Here is a 26067-nt window from a genome sequence, read left to right as displayed (position 1 = left end):
CATCCTACCCACCCAGAGAGAGAGAGAAAGAGAGCAAACTCAATTCCACTCTCTCTGTGACCTCTGGTCACGGATGTCTCTTGTCATTCCTCGTAATTGTACTGGCGATTTTCCGATTATAGCGCAAACCCATAGTGTTTGAATGTATTCTGACTCCATTCTAAGAGCATACAAATTTGACAGTACAATCTGAAGTACTAAGTAGAGAGCAAATCTCTTACAGCTCATATTTGTGTTTATTATCAGCTCCAGTCATTGTGATGGCTTTACTTCAGTAGCCTTGAAAAGTTGGCTGTTGAGGTACTATGCTGTTTGTGCCTACACCTTTATGTTCTGTGAAGTGTTTCTCTCCACACTCACACTCATGTTTCCCTTACAAAAATAGATCTTTAATAGAATAGAAATAGTCCTTAATAAAAAATGTTTTGTGCTACCAAAAAAACTATTTTGTAACATTTAGTACCAAGTATAAGAACTACTGCATTTGGAGGAAACGTGACCTCAAGCGATGAAGAAAAATCTACAGGCGACTACTCTTTGAGTTTACTCACAACTGAGAGTTCACTCATCTAAATGACCAAAATGTCAAACATAACCTTTCACCTATAATTTAAATACACTGTAATCTCTGGGCTATAAACTACTACTTTTTTCACATGCTTTGAACACTGTGTCCTACCGGTAGCAATCCCTTGCAAAATCGGGACATTGTATTATCTAACTGTAACACTAGCGCATTAATAAGCAGCAGGTTATAAATGTAAATGATGGTAATCACAGCAGCCCTGTAACAGATCAGGACGGAAAATGCTCCTTTCCCTTTGAGCTTCTTAAACTGGCAGCCCAAGTTATTAATCGACTTTACTCTTGTGACTGTTCCTGGCCTGTATATGCACACATTTTTCAACTAGTGAGTGCATCTTACCTTCATGTGCGCTCAGTAGACCGGAAATTACGGTACACCTAAACTTTATTTTAACCTACACATTCATCTATTCCTAAATCTACACCTAATTCTAATTCTAACTCTTATACAAAATCAAACTTTAACCACAGAGTCTAATGACTAAATTTGTCTCTAAATGTCTTTTTTTATTATCTCCAAAAAAAATCATTAACTGATTTCCCCCCAAACATAACCTGTGCTTCATAGCTTATAGGCTGCAGCCAAGGTAGGCTGCATTTCTCAGCCATTAGGTACATCATAAAAAGTTGTTTTATAAAGAATGAAGTTTTCATGACAAAAATTCAAGGGGCAGACCTTTCGGCTGACATCACCACCAAGCCTCATTGGACTAATGATGTTCTAATGAGTCCTAACGAGGACCTGCCCTATCAAAGCTATAGCCTCGGCACTAGTAGATTGATACTGATACTATTTGGTGTCCGTATATATAAGATCACACTCTGCTGAAATAAGGGCATTTTAAAGTGATATATCTATTAACCACCACCAACTTAAATGTTTCTAGTGACCTGTTGCACCTAAGTTTTAGTTGTTCTAATTTAAGTTCTGCTGACAACTCAAGAATTTTGGTCCAATTGAAGAAAATTTGAGAAAAAGTTGAGTCAATGAAATATTATCTGTGAACCCAATACACCTAAGTTGGTCCAACTTCATATGTTACATTTTGTCAGCTACATTTGTTTAATTTAGCTAACTACTATGCAGTATCAAATTTGACCAAACTGCCAAGATTATGCTGCATCAAAAAATGTAAAAATATATTTTAAAATATATGCATTTTTATTTGTATTTTTTACTTGGCCTCATTTAGGTTCTATGAAAAGTGATTTTTTTTTTAATTCTGCAGACTATCCTCTAAAACAATTACTATTTAGCATTACTGTTTGGCATCTTCACATTTGTGGTTGACCTTATTGAAATTGTAATTTCAGCCACAACAAATTAAGCAAAACCCATCAAACCCAAAACCATTCCTACTTTTGCTTCACTTGGATCAGTGTTGACACATTAAACAGAAACAGAAACAAGCCAACGGAGCCGACCAAACAACAGCTGTAAACAGCAGCACGGCATGGATAAGGGTGGTTTGAGGTGAACCAATCAGATTTGAGCATGGCAGGTCATCTCTCACCAGGGAGTTATCACAGAGCAGCAGGGACATTTCCAGAACACCTCAGAAACATCTGAAGATGTATTAGCAGGCTCTTCTTCACCACCAGCCTCAGCCAAAGTGAAGAACATGGCTGAGCTCCCCCCTACCCTTCTTCTTTTTAAAGCGTCTGCAAATTCTGAGCGTTGCTAAGGTGCTTTGGCGCGGGATTAGCCATAGTTGGAAGCAGGAAGATGAGCAATGCTCTGCTGATTTTTTTTTTCTCTTAACAAGTAAGAAGAAGCAAAAAAAAAAAAGTGCAGGAGGACGAGAGCAGTGAGGGAGGGAGGGAAGAGGAGGACTGAAGGAGAAGAGAGGAAAAAGAAGCGAAGGTTTATAACAGGTTGTATAAACATGACCGAAGCAAGACGGCAAAGTGGATCTAAACTGTAATTATCTCTGGGGAAGGAAGCTTTGTCTTCGTCACCACCAACTGTGCAGGGACTGTCACTGTGGCTCCACATTCACTTACCTGATCTATCGCACACACACACAGTCTACCCTTTCGCCTGCGCCTCACACTTCTATCTTTAACTCATTCTTTAACCCCCGTTCTTTTGCCTCTTATTCTTTACCACCTCTTCTTTTCTCGCTCTCGTCTAAACACAGGACTGTAGGCGGATGTGAACGAGGCGCCTGCTTTGTAAGAGTCTATAAATATGCCTCACTTAGTCTTTTATTTCTTGACCTCAGGGGCACCACAGCAGTACCAGTCAGGTTTCAGTGCAAGCAATTTCTCAGCTCAGTCGAGGAGGAAAAGTGAAACAAAACTAATAATTTTGTTACCTCACTTAATAGATACCACATTATCACTCTATGAGTGACGGAGAGAGGGAGGGACATCCTGCCTTCCTGGGTATAGAGGGATAAAGGGAGGCCAGCCAATCAGGTCAGTTACAGTTACTGTATATATTCTTGTAGACTTCTGATCATGCATTATTGTTGCATTGTTGGGCATTGACACATCTCCCAAAGACAGGGCTAGGGCTCAGACCACTGGTTCTCTGAGAACACCCTCAAACATCAATGCATCAATGGAAAAGTCATTTGAGATGGTTTGGAAGTGCCCTCACCCATCTTGTGAGTGAGGCTGGATATTGGCCAGCATGCTCATGGCAAGGTGATGTAAATTACAGGAGTTTGATTGAGGCCCCACGTTGGGTGCCAGAGGGGTGACTGTTCTTCCCAAATCTGAAGTTGTGCAGAAATGTAACATTCCTCAGTGTGTTTGGATATATGTCATAGAAGCCATTACCACTCAAATGGTACAGTGCAGTGTGTGGTAATGACTGTGACCAGTGGCATCTGGCTAGAATTGACATGCAAACAGATACGCTTTTAAGGTTAAACCCCTTGCGATTGTTTTTGTTTCACACAATGTTCCTAAATGGTTCTCAGCTTGCATATGTAGGCATATAGGAAAACAAATGTTAGTATTAATACGTGTAAAACCTTTACCTGCCCTCAAGAACTTTTCAATATATATTTTTAGGGAAGGATTCAGCAGGCTAAGCGCTGCCACTATGATCAGGAGATCGCCGTTTTGAATCCTGTTCATGTAGCTTGCCATCGGCTACTGGAGCCCTGAGAGAGAGTAAAATTGGTCTTGCTTTCTCTCTGGGTGGGTAGATGGCGCTCTTTCCCCACATCACTCCAAAGGGTGATGTCTGCAGCACGTCTGTGAGCTGATGTATCAGAACCGAGTCGCTGTGCTTTCCTCCGAGTGCACTGTGATGCTACTCATCAATGCTGCATTAGCAGCATTTTAAAAAGAGGTGGTGGCTGACTTCACATGTATCCGAGGAGGCATGTGCCAGTCGTTGGGGCATCACTAGTGATAGGAGGAGTCCTAATGAGTGGGTTGGGTAATTGGAAGGTAAATTATTTGAAGATTGAGTTTTTTTCTGTTTGTATCTTCTTGTATCTTTTTTGTCTGGGTGGGTAGAAAGGCAATCCCCCCCCCCCCCCCCCCCCTTATCTGGTGTAGTTCTAATGAATTCTCCTTAAACTTTATTCAGCTAGAGATATTAGTGGCTTTAGTGGCACTTGAACTAAATGATGAACTGGTGGTCTTAGAGAAGAACATGGTGGTCTTTATCCTCTCACAGCTCTGAGCATTATGTTAGAAAGGGATTCTGTCGAGAAAACCCAGAATACTTCCAATAATTTGTTGTATGATTTAATCAAGGTAGGACTTTATCATACTATTCCATCTTTACCTGCAACTACCACCAATGTCATCGAAATCATAGAGAGACAGCCACATGTACAGGTCATGGTTTGCCACCACAGGGTCATGACTGAAGCCCTCAGCCCCCTTTGATACATTCGACTTCTTCTGGTGTTTTGTTTCAGCTTTGAGGGACACAATGAACTTGACAGACAGCCAGATTTGGCCAGTTAGGGCCCGGTTCCAGTTACCATGGGAGTATTATGCCTGAATAGATGACAGGTAATGGAATCTGAGTAGAGGCGGTGGAGCTCCTGGCTGAGCTTTTTGTCCATGGCCAGCCTTGATTACCAGTAGCTCAGGTAATTGCCACAGCTCAGTTAGCAGCTACTCCATTCTTCACCAGAAATAATCATCCAGTCAACCTGCCACTGCTTGGGGGGCAATAGGCCAGTGAGCTGGGGCAGATACTGACTTAAATGCTAATGTGAGGACAATGCTTGGAAGCTAGTCAAGACCAGCAAGCTTGACCTAATGTGCGTAATGTTACTTGGACTCATTTGCCCACGTTAATTACACATTAATTATTAGCAGCATTGGCAGGTTTGGCTTAAGTAATCCTTTTAAGTCTCTTGAACTGTACAGAGATAGCTAAGTCAGAGGCTTTTTTTGTTGCTGAAGTAAATTAGGAAGGAGTACATCTGGTAACACGTAAATACAAGAATTACAACTGAATGCAGTTTACAAAAGAGAGAAACCGCAGTTTCAAACATTACTCACAGAAGAAATGATAGAACATCAACAAAGGTGTGACAAGTATTCACGTTCATTATTCAGGTAGAGCACACACACAGATACTACAGTTTAAAGTACTTTTGTAGAAGTTGAAGTATCAAGTCAAGCTTTTTAAAAGTAATGTAATGGGAAAAATGGCATTAAGGACAAAAGCTTAGGATGTGCCACAGGAGCCTAAAGTAGCCATAATGATTATAATGTTATATTTAAAAGTTTAATGTTGATACATTTGGGATGCACTAGACTCCCTAGTGTTTTAGCTGCATATATGCCCATTGAAAATTAATGTATTTCATTACAATGTAAATTTATTAAAGAAGCCTAGTTGGACATTTGGCTCAAGTTCTCTTAAGTCTCTTGAGCGACGGCTCATTTTCATAAAAGGCTACATACGTCTGCTGAGTTCTTGCTGGAGTGTGACGTGCTATGTGCAGATGTGTTGGATAAACCACATATAAACCAGTAGCGTGTCAGAATGGTACCAATGGTAGAATGGTACTTGTTTTAACACAGTAAACACGCAGACTACAGTCCGATATACTCACCTCTGAACGGCGAAAGAGCTAGCACTGCGGTTAGCGGCTACCGCTAATACTGTTCCAGCCTTTGTGCTGGAGAAACTTTACTGAAAACTCACCCTTATAAAGCTTTTATTGCTTCTACTATATAAATATTTAACAATTGTCTTTACTATTCTCTTGAGACCCTGAACCATATTTTTAAGTGTATACTTTAAAATGTAGAATGACTAGGGGAATATAAAATCTTTAGTTAGTGCTGGACGATATGGCCAAAATTTATATCACGATATATTCCTTAAATTTCGGTCGATACGATATAATTTCGATATTGATATAAATACTTTGAAGGCCTCAGAAAACTGCTAAGAAGCCCTGCAATCCCTGCAGCACTGCGAATTTAAATTATTATATAACTGTGTATTTGCACTTTTTGTATTGCTGGCATCAGATACCCTCATTATATGCACATCTATCTATTGTTGTAGAAAAGAAAATGAAAGGTGGGTTAACCCCCACCTCTCGTCCGGGGTACAACTCCCCTACGTGTTCGTTTGATAGAGAGAGTCAGACAGGTGGAGTGAAGTTGAAAGCAAACCAAGTATTTATTACACAGAACTGGATCCAGGAGAACATACAAAAGAAACGGTTATCAGCCGTCCCAGCATAAGTTCCCCCCCATGTGCGCGCCTCCTCCCGCTTTGGTAGGTGAAGGACTTTGCACGCACAGAGAGAAAGGCCGCACTGTTCATCCCGAAGTCTCCTTTGTATCAATCCAGTTCATACAGAGTGCACTAGCTGATGATTGATGGCCGTTAGTCAGAGACATGCAGTGAACGAAATGCTTCAAGCATGAGCTACGCAAGTCACACAATAGATCTCGTATGTTATATGTGAATGTGTTAGTAGCGCGTGGTTAGTCTGCCATATAATAGATCCTATGTGTTAGTAAATGCCTTATGTATCGTGTGGGTTAATTTGTCATAATAAAGTCTGTGTTAGTCACATGCCTGATCAAACAATGTTTTACCATATATGTAAAGAATATATTGTGATTAAAGGTTTCACACAATGTAATTATAGATACTAAGTTAAGTAATCATAATTGAAAGATATTTGTCAATACACTCAAGGTAAAATAAACAGTTACTCTTCTCTATCTATCTATCTATCTCTATCTATCTATCTAATGGAAATCTGTACCTACTACTGTCTGAAAATTTAATTTAAGACTTTGAAACCTCCTTTCACAAAAAAAAACTTTAATACTTTAGAAATAAAAGTAGTCAAAATAAATGAATGCTCAATATTATTTGCATATAGCAAAATAATAACATGACATCCCTGTCAAACATAAGCCTATATTACTATTACCAATAAAAATAACTTTAAATTACAACAGAGGCCGAGCTTCTTATTCTTTGTGAACAAATTTAACAGATTAAAACAAAAGTGTTTCAACTAGGATATAGAATACAAGAAGCCTTTATATACATAAAAGCAACAAGATTTTCCCGTCAAATAAACAAACCTACAGGCTTTATCAACTATGAATAACTTAGTTACAACATAAGCTATAAAAGTGCTTCAGTCAGTATAAGAAAAATATTGTATGTAGTGGAGTTGCTTGAAGTGGTGGAACAGATTAGATGTATTAACATTACCGCTGCTGGTTGGCTGCATTCTTTGGCACAATTTGCAGCAAAGCGGCAAGGGAGCGGACCCGCGGCTGAGCGAGCGGACCCACGGCCGGCCTCGAGGATCCGGGGCCGACCGAATCGAGTCTACCGTAGCCTTGGATCCGCTCGTCCCTGCTCTGTTTGGCTCCAGCGCGAGACATATGTGCTGAGTAGCGAAGCGGACCCGAGCCTAGCCATTTTAACCTAGCCTTGCCTAGCCTAGCCTATTTGGCTACGTGCCTGTGTGGTTACGTCATCACGCACTGACGTAGCCCAGCTACGGGGGCTGAATGTGTTGAGCTCTGGGGCGAGCTGACGCCAGTAAAAAACGCCTGTCCGTGATTCTAATACATATCGATATACCACAAAACTGATATCACCGTTATTGAAACATTTCTTATCGCGATAAATACCGATATTGAATTATTGTCCAGGCCTATCTTTAGTTTATTAATATTATTATTATGTTAGAAAAGTAAGACAACACTTTAATAAACATTGCGAACATAATGATCATCAATGAATGTACAGTTTGTCCAACCTATAAGTGAATAAGGACATTTATGGGCGGAGCCTGCATAGGTCAGTCAGTCCCGGTCAGATCAGCACTGCAGGGTTTGTGGCCATTAAATCTGTATTCTCCCCCATGCAGGCACAATGCGGGTCCACGCTTTTGTTCCAGAACGTTCCTGACGCACCTCAGCTAATTAGAGCCTTGGGTGAGTCGAGCTCGGGTTAGAAACTGTGAATTAAACACTTGTGTCCATTTGAACCAGTGCAGACTGTAAGAAAACCAGCCGTTGTTTACAGCGAGTTGTTGATCAGCGAGTGCGTGTGTGTGTGTATGTGTGTGTGTATGAATGTGTGAGGGAAAGAGAAAGAGAGAGAGAGAGAGAGCCCACTTGCAGCCCGTGGGCACAGCAGTACACTCGTATTCGCGATCAGTAGGACTCTATTTGCCTGTAGTCCTCCTGCCAGGCCTCCCGCCTCCTCGCTTTGGCCGTAGCGCATGCAGGGTAACAATAGTGTCCTGCGGCGCTGCTCCGGCTTTCCTCCACGCTTTCCACCGCCGCACATTATTCTGCGTGCCCAAACCCCCCCACCCACCAAACACACCGCCACTAAGTGAGAGGAGAGAGAGAGAGTGAGTGACATTTGCAGAAAAGTCATGACCTTTTTTTGCTCTGTTTTTTTTTTTTTTGGCACATTGATTGAGTCGCTGTGTCGTAGGGAAAAGGCAGCGTACAGCCAGAGAAGAGCACACACAAACACACACATACAGTACTGTATGTCCTAATATATTAATGTCCAGACTGTCTTTTTAAGCTATAAAGGCAGTGCATGCCAATGTATACTTTAGTCATAAATGTAATGTTGAAATTTTAAAGATAGCAGCCTTTCTGACAAAAAAAGTTCTGTAAGCAAGTCAAGAAACTCCAGGGGTCTTTAAAAGTTCCACTCTCCCCTTTTCTCTGCTCCCTGCCTGTTTCTATTTTCTTGCATTATTATGTCCTAATATACTAATGTCCAGACTGTCTTTATAGCTATAAATGTTCAAATGTTCAAAGTTAGTGCCCTTTGTGACAAAAAAAAAAAAACGTAATGAAGCTTTCACTCTGAGTTCTGTAAACAAGTCAAAAAACTCCAGGGATTTCTAAAGATCTACTCTTTCCTTTTCTCTGCTCCCTGTCCGTTTCTGCTCTCTTGCATTATTATGTCTTAATATACTAATGTCAAGACTGTTTTTTTAAGCTATAATGGCAGTGCATGTCAATGTATACTGTAATCCTAAATGTAATGTTGAAATGTTCAAAGATAGCAGCCTTTCTGACAAAAAAAAAATAGTGGAACTTTTACTTAAAGTTCTGTAAGCAAGTAAAAAAAAAGAACTCCAGGGGTCTCCAAAAGTTCCACTGTCCCCTTTTCTCTGCTCTCTGTCTGTTTCTGCTCTCTTTCATTTTTCTCCCCCACAAAGGAAGCTACAGGTCTTTATGGACATAAACAGATTAGGATGCACCTTAATACACACTTTTCAGCAAGCATGTTTCTCATCATGTAAGTGTATCCGAATAAGAGAAGCTGTTTTGAAGCTGTCTAAATTCTCATTTGTTTAGTTTGCAGCTATGAAGTGATTGGTCAGCCTGATTTTAACACATCCAACAACACACACACAAAAAAAAACAGGCTCTGAGAAATTACTTAAAATAAACACAATGTAAAAATACTTAGCAACCCTTAGCAACCAATACTTAGCTTTGCACATCTTGTAATTTTCAAAACAACACAACTGATGCTCCCAAAGAGATAATTAGGAGAATTAGAAAATAGACTGTGTATAGCTGGACAGAGCATCGTCTCTCAAAAGTGAAGCCACCACAGATCGGGTGCCCCCTGCTGTTCGGTTTCAGAAAGCTGTGTAATCCCACCCATTCCAATAGGTTTCAGTGGCAAAACAGAACAACTTTCAATCACGTTTTTTTCTAATATACTGTAATTCTACCTCTTTTATTTAAATGCAGCAGCTAGTGTAACCTCTGCTTATATCGTCCAATTTTTATATCCCCACAGAATTCGTTTTTTTAAATGTTATTCAGCTCTATTCAAAAAAGGTGTGGTTATGGTAAAAGGGCTGGTTATGGGTGGGACCAATAACAGACCGTCAGCTCCGCTCCGCCCCGCTCTGCAGTCTGTGACCTCGAGGCAGCCCTCAGGGGCGGGGTTATTTAAATGAGTAGGCTGTCTCTCCACAGTCTTTCTCCCTCCTCTGGTCTCTATTGCGCAGACTCGGGTTTCAGGATCACCAACATGGCGGAAGATTTTGGCCTCATTTTATTGAATGAATGGGAACGGAGACACGACGTCCATCTTTTTTTACAGTCTCTGGTTGTGAAGTTGTGAAGAGGTAGAGTTGGTATACAGTGAATAGCTCTAGTTGAGTAATGTTCTAATCCATATTATGAGAAGAACGTCTCAACTAAATAAAGAAAAAATACTTTAAGAAATGAAGATCAGTGAGTACAAAAAATTCAAAAACATTGTGATGAAACTGGCTGTCAGTAGGACCACCCTAGGAAAGGAAGACCCAGAGTTTCCTCTGTTGCTCTGTTACCAGCATTAGAAACTGCAAGTTAACAGAACCCCAGATAAAAGCACCTAAATGCTTTACAGAGTATTTTGGTTTAGTGTTTAACACTTTCAATTTACTACATGATTCCCTATGTGTTCCTTCATAATCTGGAAGAATTCAATATTTATTTACTATATAGAATTGTTTTTAATTACAAATATAAAAACACGGAAGAATCTATACTGCCCAGTATCGCTATTACAGCGTTAGCATCACAACCATGCTGGATCTACTCTGGCATTAACCACATGCAATGTAGACTTCACTTTGTTACCTTTTTCTCAAAGTAGAGCACAAATATTTTGGTCCCAAACTATTTTCTGCATTGTTTAAATGTCATTGTTAATTCCAGCCAATTTTAGGCCTCCACACAAAGATATTGGTCGCTTGCACAATTACAACACAAGTTAAAACTAGTAAACTATCTGAACACATTAATCAGTCAATATAATGGATGGAATAGATGACAGGTAATGGAATCGATTTAGAATTTAGGTCATGGAACTAGTTGTAGGCTCATATTCACTGACTTGTGTTTTTGTTCCACCGGTTTTCCTGGCAGCCAGGACTTTTTTCCTCTGACCAAACCACCTAATCATCTCCATAATGCCAGCTCCACTGACCACAGGGAGCTGGAGAAATCAGCCTCATGGGCTGGTGGTCATTCCAGCCTGCTCTAACCATCCACCTGAGGTTAGTAGAAGAGGCCAGAATGTCGTGCTCTTTGGCAATCAGAATGCACTTCATCTTATTTGGAAGATTTTCCAAACGTTGGGTGGCCGTTGGGTAATTTTTACGGGGACGTTTTACTGCCTGTTAAAGAGTGTGATTTTCAGATTTTGGATTTGCATGTATTAGTCTGCAGGTGAAAATGGCTTTTGATAAATGCAGATTTTGATAAATGCTGTTAACCATTCTGGTCTTAGACAGAAAAGTAGACATTGTAATTTCAGCAAAAAAGCTAATTACTGGCTTTCCTATAAGAGGGATTTTACACCTGCCTTGTTTGGTCCCACCAAAAGAGGTGTTATCGATCTGGATCAACTGAACTATGATCCGGTTTACCTGCAGTGTAAACGCACTTTTCTAGACAGTTCAGACTTTCGGACCAATTACAAGAAGTTTTTTATGAATGATGAAAAGTTCAAAGTTTTTATTTCTTATTCTGTTTCAATCTTTATTTTTTATTTTTTCCTGCACACACACACACACACACACACACACACTGTTTCAGCTTATACTGTTTCAGTGTCTGACAAGATTAGAGAAGGTGTATGTGCTGGGGTGAACAGCGAGAGGAGGTTAATGAACAGAGCTTAGTGACTTTCTCTCTCACTCTCTCTCTGTCTCTCGTTCTCTCGCTCGCTCTTGCGCACTCCTCTGCTCTGCCTTTCTCTCTCGTCCTGTGGCTTGGCTTCTTTCCATTTTGAGGGATTCTGGAAGTTTGGCTGGCAGTGAAACGATTTCACAGGGGAAGCTGTGTTTGCCTTTGTGTGAGACTCAGTCACCTCCACTGCAGAGAGAGAGAGAGAGAGAGAGAGAGAGAGAGAGAGGGGAAGAGAGAGATTGTTCTGGCCCATGCATGATGCGGTACATTGTGGGCTGGCACTGCACTGCGTGAGTGTGTGTGTGTGTGTGTGTGGTGTTGGCAGGACAGCAGGAAGGCAAGTCGATTCCTACAGCATTCCGTCAGCTTTTGTAGACTGGGCGAAAGCAGAGCAGACGGTCTGAAGATCAGCTTTGTATGTAGAGGATTCATGAAGACAGACAAAGCGTACACATTACATACACAACACATGCATTGTGATGTATATAAAAACATATCAGAGAACTACAACCACGCTCTTCAGAAACATGTTCCTCAAGAGTTCCTGGCTTCCTGGGTTCCTGAGTCTAAAAATAATACATCAATACTTTCCATTTATTGTTTACAGTTTTATTTCTAGAATACAAAAAATACCTAGAAAGTGTTCGATGAAAACAGTTCAATACAGATTTTGATAAATGCTATAAACCATGGCTTTAGGAAAAATTTAATCTGGATCATGAGGAATAATGAATCAGTCTTATTTTCCCTTTTTTAAAATTAATTTAGAGCATTTATTTGCAGAAAATAATAAATGGCTAAAATAACAAAAAAGACTTCAAATAATGCAAAGAAAACAAGTTCATATTCATAAAGTTTTAAGAGTCCAGAAATCATATATAAATATATTTGGTGGAAAAATCGTTTTTTTTGTTTTGTTTTTTTGTAAATCGCAGTTTTCAAGCATCTTCGCATGTTCACCTCCACCAGTCTTTTTTTTGCCATTTTCTCCCCAATTTAGACAGCCAATTACCCAACCCACTCATTAGAACTCCCCCTCTCACTAGGAATGCCCCAACACACAAGCAGGGTGAAGACTAACACATGATTCCTCCGATACATGTAAAGCCAGCCACCGCTTCTTTTCGAGCTGCTGCCGATGCAGCATTACCGAGTAGCCAGCACGCTCAGAGGAAAGCACAGCGACTCGGTTCTGATACATCAGCTCACAGATGCCCTGTGCTGCAGACATCACCCTAGGAGTGATGTGGGGAGAGAGCGCAATCTACCCACCCAGAGGGAGCAGGGCCAATTTTGCTCCCTCTGAGCGCCGACAGCTTGATGGCAAAGCTGCATGAGCTGGGGTTCACCTCCACCTTACACACTGCTTTTTGATCCACTCCACTCTTGGAATAAATTTTCAAGCAGTTCAGTTTGGTTTGATGGTTGTGATCATCCATCTTCCTCTTGATTATATTCCAGAGGTTTTCAATTTGGTGAAATCAAAGGTGGTCTCTTACTTTTTCCAGAGCTGTACATATATTTTTGAACTAGTGGATGTTTTTGCCAGTCGATGTTTTGCAGTGTAGAGAAGATTCTTCTAAAGAAGAACCATTTAAATTCTTAAAATTAACTCTGGGCTGTGGTAAAGGTCATGGGACAAGATACTAGTTCCTGTGCATTTAAAGTGTAAATGTTCTGAAGAATGATGATTGGAATCTTCATGTTTTATAGTTTAACACATATAAGATGTGTTTGTGTCTAACTTCTTTCAGTTGTCTGTTCGTCTGCAGGAATTTAAGGACCATAATACACTTGTCTCTTTTATGGAGGAGTGAGACCTTTCTCTATAGGTTCACATTGTTGGAATGACCCTTCAGTACAAAAGAACACTGTTGTTTTGTTTGTTCCACTGGTTTTCCAAGGACAGTTTATGAGCTTTAGGGCAAATGTTGAATCACTGTGAATCTTCAGGCATCCGTTAAGATTTTTCACAAGAATGAAAAGACAGAAGGAATGTGTGAAGAGAAAATCTGGAATAGTCGAGCCCACTCTCTCTGCAATGTTCTGACACTGGCAGGAAGTTACCTCCTATTGTTCCAGGAATTTCATCCCTGCTTTGTTGTACAAGCTGTTAGAATGAAAAGACCTCCATCGCTCATCATCATCACCACACCTCTATCTCTCTCTCTTTCTCTCTCTCTCTCTCTCTCTCTCTCTCTCTCTTTCTCTCACTTTCTCAACCAGCATTAGTCTTCAAGGGAGGCAGGAAGAACTAAAACAGTGAAGTAAAAAAGTGCAAGGAAATAATCCACCATCTTAGTCATCTCCACCACATAAAGGTGACACATTCTTTTCACCACCAGGTTGCTTTTCAGCCACATTCTGATGTGATTGTAAGAGGAGCTGTCACCCTACACACTCACACACACTCACTTCCTGAGTTAGTGAGCTCAGTCTTAGACAGAGCACGTTTCTCGCAGGGTTTTTGTAAGCCGAGTTCTGTCTCACACACATCACAAGGCTTTGATAAAGCATCCTCTTTGTTGAAAGTGGCTAAACTCATTTATCTAATGAGCGTGCATGTCCAGAAGCCCTCACTTAAGCTCCCTTAGCTTGGAGAGATCAAACATGGCCTTTGAAGCCTGTTCACTTTCCATTCCATAGGTTTGCTCAGATATATATATATTTTTTTTGGTTAAAAAGCCAGGAATCAGAAGTGAACAGGGCAAAATTCATATCCATAAATTAAGGTTTGGTGTAAGGTAGCTCAGTAATTAATGTTTTTTTAATTTAAAGAAAGAAAATAGTTAAACCCAGAAGGCTGTGGAAGTGTTAATAATTTAGGCCCAATCCCATTTCACCCTATTTATCTCCAGTTCTATCCCTCTGTTTTGCGTGTGCACGTCTAGGGGTAGGGTCTCCTGATTCATGTTAGGCTGGAGGGGTAGGCTAGGGGAAATGTTAGGGGCTACATGACCCTTCAAACTGAGATTTTTCAGAGAAACACTCCAAACAGAGGGATGTGAAAACCACTGGCAAGATGGCGGCACAAGCGACCAAAGAAAGTCACAAATTTGAGTATTTTTCTTGTTAAAAATGACAAGAACAATGTTATTACCATAGTTCAATGTGTAGTATCAATGTGTTATGGCCATTTTCTTGATAATAAGTATTAAAAAAATCACTGGTAGTTTATCTCAATAGCAAGCTACCTAACTTTCCCGTTCCACCTTAATTTGGGGCAACAGGTGGCAGAACCTGCGCCATTTAAGGTGGAATGGAAAAATAAAATAAAAGCTAATGAAAGCAAAATATAGTCATTTCAGCTCCCCATCACAGAGGAATTAAGGAATGGACAATTGTGATTAATTGCTGCATTACTGCATTATCGTATGTCTAAAGGTCATAGGATAAAGCTCTAAAGTTAACTAGTTAACCTGCAGAAGTTAGGTTGCTGAACTTTAGAGCTCCACTGCTATAACGCTATCTATATATATGTATTGTCTGCTTGAAGGGTTGTCCCAATTTTTAGGGAGAAGATTTCACCCCTTCCTCTTGTAACTCTGATCCAAGGGGATGGGTTACACTCATAAACAAGGGGTAGGGGATTGTACCTAAGAATGATAAAAGCTGATAACTCCTAATGTCTTTGAGGTAAGCTCTTGAGATGAGAGCAGTATGTGAATGAGCTTCGTCCTGTTTGAGTAAAGCACTTGACTGTTCATCCATATAAAGGTATGACCACAGATTGCAGAACCTTAGTAACGTTACATTGAAGGTAAAGAACAAAAGAGTTAATTACTTGAATTTCTTCTTCTCTTAATAATGTGTTTGAGAGCATCAGTTGTAAAGTTGTGGAGAGGTAGAGTTACAGGTATACAGTGAATAACTCTATTTGAGTAATGTTTTAATCCATATTATGGCAAGAACTGCTTAACTAAGTAAAGAAAAACAAAACATTTCAAAAACAAAAACCACCAAAAACTTTACGATGAAACTGGCTCTCATCAGGATTGCCCCATGGAAGACCAAGAGTTTCATCTGTTGTACAGGATAAGTTCATCAGAGTTACCAGTCTCAGAAAGTGCAAACTAACAGCTCCAGTGTAAGAAAAAAATAATAATAAAAACATTGCATGAGAAGAAGTGTGTCCAACATTTTACTGATACTCTCTCTCTCTCTCTCTCTCTCTCTCTCTCTATATATATATATATATATATATATATATATACACACACACACACACACACACTATTACTCCTGTAACACCTATACCTATATCTGTCCATTTGAACCTTCTTCCGTCCTCCCTAGAAAAGGGTCAGAGAAGGTGAACAAGTGAGTGTTATTATCATACTTTCCCCCCTACTGGCGAATCAGCAATCAGCGCCCATGGAAAAAAAAAAACCATCCTCTTGGCCCTCACCCCATTTTCCACCTCTTAACCTGAGCGCTCCCCACGTCTGGCTTTTAGTGCGCAGGGCAGAGTGTGTAGGGAGCGAGGCTGTAATGGAGTGTACTCAGCAGGGGTGCGGGAGGCTATCGGGATAGAGCCGCTGCCTCCAGCGTATGTAGAGGATAGGGGGGTAAGAGGAGTCTGAGCCCAGGCTCTGCTCTGGAGGAGTGGACCACAATGCCTCTCAGTGGGGAGGAAGATTTATTTCTTTTTTCTTTTCTTTTTTTTTTTTTTTTTACTGCATTTCATCCTTTTATGCATCTTTATTCCACCTGTCAAAAGTTTAGATACTCTACATTTCAGAAATTTAAAGTATTGCTTCCCTTCAGTTAAGCAAGAGAAATACTCTGATAAAGGATTTATTAACATAAATCTCAATCACATTTTTTTGCCGCCAGTCCGAATCATTTGATTTGGAGTCCTGATCCGATACTTTGGCAATTAATACAAAAAAAAAAAAAAAACACATACAAATTGTCCATTACAGGATTTCTTGTATTCGTTTTTAATTATTAGGTCATCACCCATCAGTGTAGTACACCTTAAGCTACACCTAAACCTGACATTAACCCTAATGCTTTATCTCATTTTAACCCTGGTGAAATGAGAAATCCATACAGTTAATGTTAATGTTGATCTGTTGATTTAAGCTCTAAAAAGTTATGTTTACAAGTGTTGATTGAGGATGATATAGGTTGTAATTTTGGAGTGAAACAATTGACCTATCACATCTGGATGTTCTTATGTGAGATAATTTTGGTCAGATGGTATAAAGGAAAGTTCTGCAGGGGTTTGGAACCAGTTGACCTCAATTTAGTGAGACTTTAACTACAAGCTACAGCTTCAAGTTCTACTTAATGTTCTGTTACTAACAGCATTAGAAGTAGCTCTTATTGAAGAAACGATAATTCTGTCTGTCTTTTTTTTCTACAACAGGTCCATGTTGACATCAGCCGGCAGACTCCACAGACCTGTAGAGGACCTGAAGGAGATTTCTACCAGCTCCATCCATTCAGCACATTCCACCTTCTATTGTAAAAGCAGCTCTCGTGATGCCGTGTGATTTTCTGTGATTTTTGTGGCGACTGCTTTTCGGACTATTATCTTCAGTCAGTTTGGAATTCCTCCAAGACCAGCTTTCCTGAAACTCTCTTCAAGGAGAGAATTATCTTTGATCTTTTAGCACTTTCTGATGCCGACACGCAGAGGCTGTGCTCCTCTTGAGTTCTCCAAAATGATTAAAGCGACTGGCCCTAAACTGCGAGGGCCGAAGCCAATTTCCTCCTGTGTCAGGCAAATCCGTGCGATGGCCATTGTATCGTGATTAAAAAGCTGAAATGGTTTATTAAAGACTCTTAAATATGTGAATGTATCATAATAATGATGATTTTTAGGACATTTCAGTGGTCTCTAGTTTGCAGTGTAGTAATACTGCCCCCTTTTGAATGGAGAAACCCTTAGAAAAGGGGGAGCTAAGAATTTTTGGTTAGTAGAACTTTTTCTGAATGTTATAATTAACATTTTTTGGATGTTTTTTCAAACTTTTACTTTAATGTTTTTAATTGTTCTGGTAACATCACTGCAACATCACTTTAACAGCGTCAATGCTTTTAGTTTTAGTTTTGTGAATGTTAATTTTAACATTTTCATAACATAACATTATGTGAGAAATGTTCTACTAATGTTGTTATCTCACACATTTTCAGAACCTCCCTGGAACATTATCTTTGTAATGTTACAGGTTAAACTTTGTGAAATATTTACAAAACGTTTTGCTCAAATGCTCTTATAACATTCTCTACAAGCTGGAATGGTTCGTAATGACTCTTGAGTTGAACACAGGTAAAGCTTATCAATGTAGCACATTTACAGAATGTTGGGAGTCTATTAAACTTTTTAAAACATCTGTTTCTCCTGGCTAAACTTGTTCTGTGAAGAAACATCCATTGAAAGGTGCTTCGTGGCACTGTTGCACAAAGTTTTTAAAAATTTTTACTTTTGGTAATGTTACTTTTTGTTACTTTTTCTGTAATGATATAGACAAACATTCCAGGAATCTTTTTTTTTTTTTAAAACATTGATAAACGTTTCAATAGCATGCTCTGATATCTGGAATGTTAAACTACACTCAATCTCTATCATTATAAGCACTAAATCTGGGCACTACTGATAAAACAACATTTTTTTGTTGAGTTTTAGTGTCTCTTCATTTCAACAAAATGTCAAACAAAAAGTACAACGCCAATCCCAAGAAATGTTGGGACACTGTACAGAATAAAAACAGAATTAAATAATTTTCTACTCTCTTAAGCCCTATCTAGACGGGATTAGTTTCTCAGGGGGACGTCTGTAAAAAATATTTTACACTGCTTTATCACTCAGTGATAAAACTCTTGCATCCGGACTGCAACTGGAAAAAAAAAAAAAAAACAGGAGAATCAGTGTGTTTGTAGGCTTTCTCTGTCACATGACATTGCGTTCAGTAGCTCCTCCATTTCCACTCGCTGTTGTATTTACGTGGGCCTCTGTGGAAACGCGCATCCAAAGTGTAATTACGGTGTGTGGCAGTGAACAAATAGCTATTTTATTAAACAAGAGGTGACAAAGCTCAGAGATGTGGATCCGGACTGAACTAAAATTACTGGAGGACCACAGAGTTCAGCGAAAAAACGTAGATAATTCAGCCTGTAATTTTCTCAGAGGACGTCTGAAAAATACACATACACGGTCATTCCAGATGAGAATAAAATCACAGAGGACCCCCATAAAAGTGAAAATTACCATAGACAAATATTTCATTTTTAATAAAACATGAAAATTTTATTAAAGGTAGCTTATTTAAAATGTGATGAGAGTGATGCATTTAAAACAAGTTACGACAAATTAACAAAAGCCAAAGTAGGAAAAAGTAAATAGATCTAATAAAAATCTGCTATATGAGCAGTTTACTACTAACTGGCATCACTGTATAAAAAACGATTCATTTTAGACTCTTAATAATAAGTATAAATCCGTGTATCATTCGTTCATTTGATATTCAATTGAGAATCAAAATCGGAAAATTAAAAAACCAATTCGTTTTTTCGTTTTTTCGTTTTTGAATATAATACCAAAAAACGAATAACGGCTTGTATTTTGTATTTTTATTTGGTTATCCAAACAAAAATTGGAAATTTAAAAAACGGACCAGGAGCCGAATTTGATTTTGATTTTGAACTTGACCCATTTGTGTGCCCCGGAAGTTACTGATTTGTTTATTCTTGGTGGGTTTCTGTTGCGCGGGAGTTCACTGCAGTGTTATCTACACAGTCTGTATTGCTGTAGGCAGCATGGCCGGACTGGAACCACATTCTGGCCTAATTAAAGATCTTTTTGAAGGTGGTAAGACGCATGAAGAGATTTTGTGCACGTTGCAGCAAATGGGGATCCAGCGATGTTCTGCAATGAGTGTTAGAAGGTTCTGTGTTCAACACGACCTTAAGCGAAAAAGACATGTATCGAACACAGAATTGGAGAGGGCCGTTGAGGATGGAGAGTTTTATCTTGTTCAGAGGAACTAAACGCGTTGCAGTGAAAGAAGACGATATGACAACAGAAAAAATCGGCAGGATCTTTCAGGTGTTTGTCTAACGTTCCGTAGCTAAATGTCATATTTAGTAGGCGGCAATTCACAGAATAACATTAACTAAATATGACATTTAGCTACGGAACGTTAGACAAACACCTGAAAGATCCTGCCGATTTTTTCTGTTGTCATATCGTCTTCTTTCACTGCAACGCGTTTAGTTCCTCTGAACAAGATAAAACTCTCCATCCTCAACTCCATCCAAAGCCTACAGCAATACAGACTGTGTAGATAACACTGCAGTGAACTCCCGCGCAACAGAAACCCACCAAGAATAAACAAATCAGTAACTTCCGGGGCACACAAATGGGTCAAGTTCAAAATCAAATTCGGCTCCTGGTCCGTTTTTTAAATTTCCAATTTTTGTTTGGATAACCAAATAAAAATACAAAATACAAGCCGTTATTCGTTTTTTGGTATTATATTCAAAAACGAAAAAACGAAAAAACGAATTGGTTTTTTAATTTTCCGATTTTGATTCTCAATTGAATATCAAATGAACGAATGATACACGGATTAGTATAGCCTCTTTTTTATTGTTGCTAAAGATTCGGCACGCAGCTAACTGCACTATATAACTCTAGTGAAGTGATACAATGCTTGTAAGAACTGTGAAACTCCTTGTAACCTGAGTCACATTTGTCTCAAATCCTCTGATATTTCTCTGCCACCTTAGTCCACATGATTTTTTCACTTTTAGCGATGAGTCTGTATCTCTCAGCTTGTCCAGAAGTGCACGTGAAAAGTTCTAATTCTTATTTACGAGTTACAACCTCTCCATATTCCCACAATGTTGTGAGTCTATACTTCTTCATATCCTTCAGGGACTGCAGCACAGAGCGCTGTAGCTTTTTTAACAGGTACAGTGAAAACAACACTCCCACTATACAATACTCTACAGTCCCTCTGCAGCAGAAAGCCCAGTTCTTAAGAAGCTTTAAACAAAAGTCTGCTGTTTTTCCTGGAATTCCCACAGGAATCTGTGATTTCACTCTGTCCTCTTTAGAGGGAAGAGTTCTGGGGTGTTCTGTGTTCTAGGAGACAGATATAATGTTGTATCTGTCACTGAAATGACAAGCTAAAACAGCACTCAAGTAAAGTAAACCCACTCATAGTAGGAGACTCTGCTGAAACTATCAGTCAGAATCAGTCAGAAATAAAAACATCCTGCTCAAAACATCGCCAAAACCTTTTTAAAAAAAGAAAACATACTGAAAAATGAATTTTTATGGACGCTGTGCCTTTAAGAGAGAAGCTAATACCTTTTTATAGGTGTATATGTATGTATAGGTAATCCATTTCAAAATGTGAATACTGTATTATATAGATGTATTTCACACATAGTGATCTATCCTGAAGTGTTTATTTTCTTTTATTGATGATGATTATGATGATTATGGCATACAGTCAATGAAAACCAAAAAGTTAGTATCTTCAGAAGATTAGAATATTATATAAGATCAACTGGTACCTTTTTGGTAGTGTGGGCAGCGTGCCAAGTCCTGCTGGAAAATGAAATCCACATCTCAATAAAAGTTATCAGCAGACGGAAGCATGACTTTGGACTTCATAGAACACAGTGGATCAACACCAGCAAATGACATGTCTCTCCAAACCATCACTGATTGGTGGAAACTTCACACTAGACCTCAAGCAGTTTGGACTGTGTGTCTCTCCACTCTTCCTCCAGTTTCTGATCCCTTGATTTACAAATTAAATGCACATTTTACTGATGACCAGTGATGGTTTCAAAGATGAGCTGGTATGTTTGGAATCATGAGCAGATCTTCTCTTTCTCCACACTTTAGACTTTTTCATCTCATTGGTAAAGGTTAATTTTTCTCTCATCAGTCCATAATCAGTCCACAGGCTTTTCTCTGTACTTCTTGGTAAATCCCAGCCCGGTCTTCCTCTTCACCTCGTTAAAAGTGGTAAATAGTAGATTGTGATAATTTCACTCCTGCCCTCTGGAGGTTGTTGCTGATGTCCCTAACAATTGTTTTAGATCAGTGGTTTGGTAATAGGCGATGTTTCAAACATGAAACATCTGGCCCGTGCGGTTGTTTGAACTATAACAAACGATAATGATTTTTTTTTTAAATAAAATGCTTCTCTGGAGAGCTTTTGTTTACATACCTCCCCTCTTCATCTCCCTGTCGCGCTCGGCATGACTTTACTTTCCACCCATTCTCGTTTTTCCACCCGTTCTTGGGTTCCTCCTTATCTCCTTAAAAGGGCGTTTTTTTTCCGGCAGTGTCCTAATTCACTAGCCGGGACAGTGGTAGTGTATAGGACCGCGACCCTGGCGACGCGGTTCGATCCCGCATGAGGAGCAGTGTGTTTATTTATTTTATTTTTTTCCTTTCTTCTTGGGTTTACCTGCTTTGAGGTCAACTGTTCTGCAATTGGGTTCAACAACCCTCTGGGCTGGAGAGCTACTAGTCTGTAGCACTCCATCACATTACACGTAATTGCTTGGAAAATATCTGGCCCATGGCCAAGCTTAATTGCCGACCCCTGTTTTAGAGCCTTTCTTTACAAAACTTACAACATTTTTTTTTGTCATCAACTGCTATGGTTTTCCTTAGTCTGCCTGTTCATCATCTGATATTTAGTACACCAGTGACGACTTTCTACTTCAGGATATTCCAAACTGTTATTCTGGTTATGGACAGTATTTGTGCAATAGATCTGATTGATTTTATCTTCTTTCACCTTAATAGTTGCTTGTTTTTCACCCATAGACAGCTCTCTGGGTTTCATGTTGAAATTGAGTGCTGCTTATTGTCTGAATATGTATCAGGACACACCTGACAGTTACATGTTCCAATACGTTTGCTCACAAGACAATTGTGTGGGTGCAGACAGATTGTGCTGAATCTTCTGAACCGTGAATCAGATCCAGATGTAAATACTGGAAATAAAAGCTGAAATGTTGATATTTTAAATTCAAATGTTTTCAATCTACAGCAGAAATAAAGGAATTGATCTTACTGTTTCAAAACCTTTAGAGGGCACTGTAGGTACGTCTAAAGTGTGTATCTGTCTTAACCGCACAGCTCTCTCTCTCCCACAGTTTTTGGCACCTTGGAATCCGTCCAGATCTTGTCAATCATCTGTAAACTAACCCTCATGCGAGGGGGAGGGTCTGAGGGTCATGTTCTGGTTGATTGGGCCTCCAAGCATCGGTGTGGCACCAATCGACCCACCGCTCTTCTGAGGGCTGAACTTCAGACGTCTCATATTCGGCTGCTGATTGGACAGATAAAATCAAGCAGGAGCTTCTGACAGGAAACAGGACCTGAGAGAGGAGAGCAGTGTTGACATGAAGCTAACAGGTTTTTGATAAATGTACTCTATTGCATCTGACATCCATCAGCCGTAACATTAACACTGCTGACAAATGACGGGAATAACTTACCTCATTTACATACATCTATTCAGAGATCACTTCAGTTTCTGAATCATTTTCTCTGATTTGCTATTTATGTTTGAGTAAAATGAACATTGGTGTTTTATTCTATAAACTACGGACAACATTTCTCCTAAACTCCAAATAAAAATTTTGTCATTTAGAGCATTTATTTGCAGAAAATGAGAAATGGCTGAATAACAAAAAAGATGCAGAACTTTCAGACTTCAAATAATGCAAAGAAAACAAGTTCATATTCATAAAGTTTTAAGTGATCAGAAATCAATATTTAGAGGAATAACCCTGGTTTTTAATCACAGTTTTCATGCATCTTGGCATGTTCTCCTCCACCAGTCTTACACACTGATTTTGGATAATTTTATGCCTGCACTCCTGGTGCAAAAAATCAAGCGGTTCAGTTTGGTTTGATGGCTTGTGATCATCCATCTTCCTCTTGATTATATTCCAGAGGTTTTCAATTTGCTAAAATCAAAGAAACTCATCATTTTTAAGTGGTCTCTTTTTTCCCATTGTGGTATATATTTGCACGCAAACATTCGTTGCTTTAAAGAGTTTTCATGTTTTAAAGCTGTATAAAATTGCAAGCCTAAGTTCTAAGTGCAAGATACCAGATGACTGACCTTATAGATCAAATTTTTATCGCATTGTTAAAACATTTCTTTTAAGCATTTTGAGGATTTCATCAGTACTTAAAGAACATGGATGCAACTGTACATTACATTACAGATCCCGTTTAATTGGATGATGTGCAGCAAAAATCAAATGCCATCAGCTGCCGGAGCCCTGAGAGAGCGCAATTGGCCTTGCTCTCTCTGGGTGTGTAGATGGATGGCACTCTTTCCTCTCATCACTCCAAAGGGTGATGTCGATCAGCACAAGGTGTCTGTGAGCTGATGTATCGGAACCGAGTCGGTGCGAAAAGATATTAATTTTGATTTTGTGGTCTCATAGCTAGAGCTTCCCCCTACAGAAAGAAATTATCTTGTTTAGCTAAACTGTCCCATTTGACTGTTTATCCCAATCACACTTAATACAACCTATTGTACCCAATGCCACTCCTAGCCTAAATTGCGATATTATTATATATATATTTCTTTATACAATATATTGCATATTGAAATCAAATATACATTAAGTACTAAGGTACAATGAACCACTGCAGGTTTTTGAAAACTGCATTATATCTGTACTGCTATTGGCTGAAGAGAACAAGAGTGAGAGAGAGAAAGAGCTTTGATCAGAGATAGCACTAATCTCATTATAATCCCATAATAATCCTGCTGTGAGGCAGCCCTCAGAGCTGCTCTCTGTAATGTGATATGGATTAAGACTCAACAAGTGGAAACACAGAGCATGATGGGTCGAGAGGTCCAGCCAGACTGAGAGAGAGACAGACAGACAGAAAGAGCAATAGAGAGACAGATAAAAAAGAGAGAGGGTAGAGATAGACAAAAAGGGATAGAGAGAGAGATAAAAAGAGTGATAGAGAGGGAGAAAGAGAGAGAGCAATATAGATAGACATACACAGAAAAAAGAGACAGAGAGAAAGCAAGAGACTGATAGAGAGAGACAGATAGAAAGAGAGAGAGGAAAAGAGAGCAATAGAAGAATAAAAGAAAGAGAGCAATAGAGATAGACAGATAGAGACAGATACAGAGAGAAAACAAAAGAAAGAAAGACAAATGTGAGAGAGAGGGATAAAGAGAGAGAGAGAAAAAGAGAGACAGAAAGAAAGATAGAGAGGGATAGAGAGAGAATAGAAAGAGCAATAGAGATAGACATACCCAGAAAAAGAGATAGATAGAGAGAAAGCCAGAGACTGATAGAAAGAGAGAGAGAGAGAGAGAGACACAGAAAAAGAGCTATAGAGATGGACATGCACAGAAAAAGAGACAGATAGAAGAAGAGAGTAAAAAGAGAAGGAGAGGGGTGGATGTCTACTGTTCGGAAAAGGCTATCCACTTAATTGTGGCGTTTGTAAATATATTTTAAAAAATATATCAAGCTATTTAAACATGTCCAAGAATTCCCTTTTTCACCATGTCTTCTTGGGATATAGAGTGATTTTTGATATCAGTGAAATTACAACCTTTACACTTTTTTTAAGGGACTGAAGAAACTTGCTTCATGTCCAGCTATTGCTAATAATAATAACAAGTTTACCTAATGTTTCTCATATAGTCTCTATGCTGAGCTGAGGAAACTGAAGAGAAGATCACCATGATCAACCATGTTTTTTTTTTTATTAAGAGTCGATTTTAGCTACAATTGTCCACCCTATTGCGCAGCTTGCTGTGACAAGATGGACACATTCATGACAGGAAATAAAAAATGATTAAGCTGTGAAATTGTGATTTCAGTTTTGTCAGAAGATTTATACATATGATAAATAGTCAAAAGAATAAAATATTCTATTGTTTTGAGGGAAAAAGTTACAGTATTCTAATTATTTCTAATTTTTGTTTCTCTTAAACATGCTTCCCCTTAATGTTTGGGTGGGGAAAGAGGTTATCCCCAGTGTGAGTGTGTGTGTGTGTGTGTTGGTATCAATGACTCCCGCTGCAAAAGGCTATAATTCAGTCTCTATTGTTTCCTTAATCCTCTCCCTCTATCACAGTGCAGTAAGTGTTCCTGTTAGAGCTGTCCATCAAAGAGCCAAAGGTCAGCTTTCATCTGGGATCAGGTGACCATACAACGCTTCAGCAGCTACCATCTCTATAGCAGAGAGGAACCCAAGGGACTCCCTCCATTCACCAAATGTTCCCTATACGTAGTACACACACACACACACACACACACATACATACATGCACAAATCCTAAGATTTATGGAGTCATA

At 39.3% G+C, this 26067-nt stretch overlaps 1 long non-coding RNA gene across 1 annotated transcript in view; it reads left to right on the top strand.

Annotated features, from left to right (window-relative positions):
• The window catches only part of LOC111193531 (uncharacterized), a 78573-nt gene extending 60496 nt beyond the window's left edge, over window positions 1–18077 (top strand). The window contains exon 2 of the long non-coding RNA XR_002650581.2: window positions 17108–18077. This is a non-coding gene — a long non-coding RNA (uncharacterized LOC111193531). The remainder of the gene's footprint in view (window positions 1–17107) is intronic.
• Window positions 18078–26067: the final 7990 nt, after the last annotated feature.

The sequence above is a fragment of the Astyanax mexicanus genome, chromosome 21, assembly GCF_023375975.1.
Source record: "Astyanax mexicanus isolate ESR-SI-001 chromosome 21, AstMex3_surface, whole genome shotgun sequence".
In the NCBI taxonomy this organism is placed as follows: Eukaryota; Metazoa; Chordata; class Actinopteri; order Characiformes; family Acestrorhamphidae; genus Astyanax; species Astyanax mexicanus.
The sequence above is the reverse complement of the archived record's forward strand: the minus strand, read 5'-3'. Positions and strand labels throughout refer to the sequence as shown.